Consider the following 6,000-nt stretch of genomic DNA (forward strand, 5'->3'; position numbering starts at 1 on the left):
GAGGAGCACCGTGCCCGGGGTGATGACCTCAGGCTGCAAAACGATTGTCTACAAGAAGAGTTAGAATATTACCGCCTCAAGTAGTGGGGCGAAGAAGTGAGGGAAGCCGAGGCCGCTGAAAAGGTCGAGCCATTCTCAGCGGCAATAAGGGAGGTGGCTGTGCCGGATGATATGAGGAGCCTTGAGTTAGCGACATACAACGGACAAATGGATCCAAAGGATCATCTTCTTTATTTCAATATGAAGATGGCAACAAGCGCGGCTTCCGATGCGGTCAAGTGCAGGATGTTTCCATCCACGTTTAAGAGTGCGGTAACGGCTTGGTTTAAAACTCTGCCAAGAGGATCTATAGCAAAGTTCCGCGACTTCTCATTGCAATTCCTTACTTAGTTCTCTGCAAGCAAGATCGAGTCGGTGATAATTGCAGATCTGTATGACATTCGACAGACGGAACGAGAAACTTTGAAGCAATATCTAAAGCGGTACAGTGATGCGTCTAGGAAGATCGAGGAGTCAAAACCTCAGACATGCGCACGCGCCTTCGAAAACGGATTGCTGCCGGGAAAGCTAAACAACAAGCTGAGTCGGAAGCCAGCGCGCTCGATGATAGAAGCTCGCGCCCAGGCGAGTGCCTACATCCTAGAGGAGGAGGACGACGCATTCAAGAAGAAACGTGTAAGGGCGGAAAAAATAAGCAGCCGGAGGGATGAGTCGCTAACAGGAAAACAGAAATGAAAAAAGGAGGCAAGTGGAGCGCGAGAAAAGGACGTCGAGCGTTTCCGCCCTCACCGGAAAAACAGCCCCCGCCGGCGTGGAAGCCTAAAGAGATGCTCGAACGAAGAATTGGCAAAGCTGCTCCAGGAGGCAGAGGTGACGAAAGTGGTCAAGAGCGCAGGATATCGAAATGGTTCGCAGCGAGAGGTGGAGGGCCGGAGGGCCGGACAAAATGGTGCGAATATAACCACTTGGAAGGCCATGACACCAGTACTTGTTTCGCGCTGAAAGGCAAGGTCGGAAGGCTGATTAGGGCGAGGCGAGCGCGAGCAACAGACCGCGAATCAGATAAGGACCAACGGGGCATTCGTCGGCGAGCACCAGCGTCAGATAAGAGGCGAGCAAAGGTGGCGACCGAGAAAGGGGCTGAAGAAACTTTTAACAGCAATGCCAAGATGCCAGTCGAAACGATCAACATAATCACAAGAGGTTTTGACAAGGGTGGCGGTAGGTCCACGGCGAGACTGAGGCGCAAGGGGGCGGTAGCATCGGTGCAAGAGTATGCAGCCCTGTTTGGTTGTCAACACCCTGATATAGTGATTTCGGCGGCTGATTTTGAGGGGATTAGGACGCACAAGGACGATCCAGTGGTATTAATGGTGAGAATCAATGGCTTTAACGTGCAAAGAATGCTTTTGGACCAAGGTAGTTCCGCAGATATCACTTACAGAGATGCGTTTGATAAGTTGGGATTGACAGACAAGGATTTAAGACCGTACACGGGGGTCCTAGTAGGTTTCTCTAGGAAGCAGGTCCAGGTGCACGACTATGTAGATTTGTTTACGGTTTTTGGGGTCGACGAAAGCGCTGAGCTTCTACGCGTAAGGTATTTGGTCTTGCAGGTTGCAGCGGCGTACAATGTCATCATAGGACGGAACACATTGAATCATCTCTGTGCGGTGATTTCTGTAAGATCAAGTTTTGATCTAGTAGTACAACTCTATGTTTTGATGATTACAAGTTAACCTTTTGATATGAACAATTGTGGTACTCTAACGTGTTTTTCTGAGTGTGCTATTTACAGGCTCTGACCTCAACTCAATCTCACACAAATCAGAAGCACTGTGTATAAAGGGTAACCCAAGCAACGCTTTCGCATTCACCATGTTCAGTATGAACAGTGGAAAAGCTTCAGAAGTTCTGAAGCTATACAAACTCTGATGTGGACTCAGTCGCTAGAAGCTCTGAAGATCCAGAAGTTCTGATAACCAAGAAACACTGAAGGTTCAGATGTTCTGATGGTGTAGAAGACTCTGAAGATCCAGAAGCTGAATAGTGGAAACTCTGAAGTCCAGAAGCAAGAAACTCTGAAGGCCATGTTCTTCCCTCTGAGTTCAGAATCAGAAGATACAATGGTCAGAGGATCTGTGCTTTCCCTCTGACTCTGATCAACCGGCTTCACAAGTTCCAATATGAAGTATTCCCCTGATCAGAAGTCTCCTAGGTTAAAAGGTCAAGTCGCTATCCAAGTACAAAAGCAAGTGTACCTTCCTGACGACCTACCTAACGTTCTCAGCCACAGCAGAAGCTGGATTTTCCAGAACTGCCCTCCAACGGTAGCATTTCCCATGCAACGCTCAACCCTAATTCTTGGAGTATATATAGAGGCTGAAGATTGAAAGAAGCGGCTAGAAAGAAGAAGTAATACACACGCGCAAGACATATTCAAAATATTCTAAGCTTTCTTTCATCTGAAATTCATTGTGTTTACTATTAGCTTTTTAGAAGCAAATCTCTTGTAAACAATTCTTTGATAAACAGTTTGTTTAGTTCCTTTAGGAGATCAAGGTTGATCGGATCCTAGAGAAGACTAAGAGAGTGAATCTTAGTGTGAGCTAAGTCAGTGTAATTGTTAGTCACTTGTAGGTTTCAAGTGCAGTTGTAACTCTTACCTGATTAGTGGATTGCCTTCATTCTAAGAAGGAAGAAATCACCTTAACGGGTGGACTGGAGTAGCTTGAGTGATTTATCAAGTGAACCAGGATAAAATCCTTGTGTGCTTTTCTATCTCTTATCTTTAGCACTTAAGTTCTCGAAAGATTTGTCAAAATCTTTAAGGTGGAAGTTTTGTTCTGAAAACGTTATTCAAACCCCCCCTTTCTACCGTTTTTCATACCTTCAATTTCAACGGCCCACCTAGCAGTAAAATACCCCCTGATTTATGATAAAGTTGGTAAAATCGAAGTAAACCAGCGAAGGGCGAGAGAATGCTACGGCAACTGCCTTAGTTTGTACGGTAAGAAAGGAGTTAATGACGGGCAGAGGTGTCATGAGATTGAAGTCGACAAGGGTGGACGGGAACAGCTAGGTGCACAGGGTCAAGACGCTGAGGGACAGCTGGTCGGCGAGAGCATAAGAGGATCAAGGAAAAATCGAAGTCGGGACAAGGAAAGCCGAGAGGCGGGACATAATGGACAACATACTCCCACCGTTGACGAGAGGCATTGGGAAAACTGGGATATGGACGCATCCAGCAGGGGTGTGCTGGCGATTGAGCCCAGGCTTACCACCGAGCAAGAAAGGTGCTTGGATAGATTGGTAGAGGACAATGTGGAACTCTTTAGTTGGGAGCAAGACGAGGCAGCGCTCCGAAGGTTGAATACGCTTAACAGGCCAGTACAGTTGGCGGGAAAGAAGCATCAACGGGCGAGCAGGGAGGCTGACCCAGATCAGAGTAACTGGAAGATGGAGGAAGAAGGGGGTCAGTCGCGTGGCCGTCAGGATAAGAAAAAGAATAATATGAAGTATAAGAGCCCAACATAAGCCACTGATATGGGGCCGAAAGGGAGCACGTCGGGCGAGAGAATGAGACCGGAAAACCTCCTTTCTTCCATAGGGTCGTCGGGTAGGGCGAGGTGCTGGAAGATGGGGTGTTCGGTGTGGTGCCCTGATCAGGCGAGCCGGCGATAGAACAAGGGCGTGGCGAGGAAGCTGAGGAACTAGGGTAAAAATAAAGATGCGCTCTTTTTCTCCACCATGGGAGTTTTTTATCGAGGCTTCCCTCGAATGTAAAAACTTTTCACAAGTCAAATTTACAAGGATATTCTCAGCAATACTTCTAACCTTCAACTAAATAGAGACGACAGCCCGGTGGGAAAAATTCCCTGAAGGTGGCGATCCCAACACGACCTTGATGTCTGGGGATCACCCCGGAAAGTCCGGCGCTGACCGTAGCCACCCGTTGGTGACATGTGCGGATAAGCTTCTTATCCCAAGAACCTCCCCGAAATATGGGCGAGTCAAGTCTCCCTGAAACGCGGGCGAGCATTTTAACTAGGCCAAGCCTTGGGCAACCCACATGGCCATTAGGCCCCAAGCAATCATAAGTCCCCGCCTAATAAGGCTGGTGGGGCCACATGTAAGGCCCTAAACTCATTTTATACTATTCAAGTGGAAAATTGAATAAAAATGAAGGTTTTGACAAGGTTTGGGTTTTGACAGATTCTGGCTGTCACTTTGTGTGAATTTTTAGAGGGTCATAACGACCTCATTTGGGAAACCTTCCTTCATGAGCGTTGTAGCCCTTTACGTTAAGAAAATTCTCGAAGTGGAATCAGGTCATTCCAACCTCTATAGCTCGAGATATTCGCGTTTTAGTTACCGTGGTTCTGGCTGTACAGTGCCAGCGAATTAATTGAATTGTTTTTCTTTTAATTCCGAGTTTGCTTGTAAATTTACTAAAAAGGGTTTAGGTTTTAAGTAGGTTCAGACCTGATTAAGTGTGTGATTAGTGGGTCAAGGTAGATATGGGTTTGGGCTTAAGTGAAAAGAAAGAAAACAACCCTAACCCATGGGTTGTGGTCCGCGGGTTGCATGGGGTATTTAGGGGGAAAACCCTTATTTTTCCTTCACACTCAGAAATAGAATTGCACCCACACCATATTCACGTAATACACAGAGGGAAAAAGAGAGAGAAGCCGAGTGAGAGAAGGAGATTCCGCCGCCCCTAGCCCCATCACCGCCGTCGAGTGTCGTGCGAAGGAGGGAGAGTTTGCGAGAGAGAGTGAGACCGCGAGGGAGGAAGAAGAAAGAAAGAGACTTGGAAAGCAAGGGACTGTGTTCTGAACCTGCATTCTTTTCCCTTTTCAGAACAAGGATTCAAGGTAAGGGCTGGTCCTAGGAGGGGTAGGTTACCTAGGATTTCTTGCTATGATTTGCCTTATGTTGTGTTGTGATTTAGAAGGTTTTCCTTGAGATTTTGGACATGTTGTGCTTGCTGGAAATTTTTCATATTATGCTAAGTCTGGTTATGCTCTAAATGCTATATTTGATGTTGGTCTTGAGAGCCTTAAATACAAAGAGAATGAGACTTAACTCGCTTGCAAGTAAATGTGATAAATCGGACATAGGTCTAGTGAAGACTTTGGGCCATGAGAACGATGGTGTCGTTAGAGACAAACGGTAGCTTGCACGCGAGGGAGATTTTGTGGATCAGTGGATGATTTGGTTGACTGCGGTCACCGTGAGAATTGTGAATTGTGGATCATTGCGTATCCATGTGATTGTACATCTGCGGATGTATGTGATTGGACAAGGTGTTTTGGTGGGTTGTGTGAAGTGAGGATTCTTTAGCCTAACCGACTAACTGTTAATTAAATCCCTTCAGAGATAATAAATCTATAAGAATTGATTATTGATCGTTTTTTTTTGTTTGTTGTCGACCTGACCCTACTTGTTTGTTATGTGACTTATTTAGGCCAGGGGGTAGATGGTGACTACCAAGACGGTGGTAGCGACCGTGATCTAGGAGCTGGTGTTGAATAATCCCGAGGAGGATCGATTCTGGGTGACCGACACATCTGGAATCCGGAGAATTTATGTCGGCGATACAGAGCTTGTGGGAAGAGATATGCACGGAAGGATCGCGAAGATTCAAACTATTGAGGATGGGGCGATCACAATGCCTTACCCTCCTGCTAGGTTTAGCCAGGCCAAGGAAGAGAAGTCGCTCGGTTCGTCGGAGGACGAGGATCCCTGAGAGGAGGCGACAGTTGAATCGCCTCCAATGGAGGTGAAGGGTGTCGTGAAGTCCCCTCCATTGGAGTTGAAGGAAGCTTTCCCTACCCTTGGAGATTTAGACATGCCTCCATTGGAGCCTACTCCAAATCCATCAGAGGAACTACCAGCCTGTCTCAAGAAGAGTCGAGTTACTAAGGACAAGGAGGTCATAGTTATTCCTAGTGATGATGAGGATGAGAGCTGAATCTTGGTTTAAGGGTTGAGAGC

This window comes from Lotus japonicus, chromosome 5, assembly GCF_012489685.1.
Source record: "Lotus japonicus ecotype B-129 chromosome 5, LjGifu_v1.2".
In the NCBI taxonomy this organism is placed as follows: Eukaryota; Viridiplantae; Streptophyta; class Magnoliopsida; order Fabales; family Fabaceae; genus Lotus; species Lotus japonicus.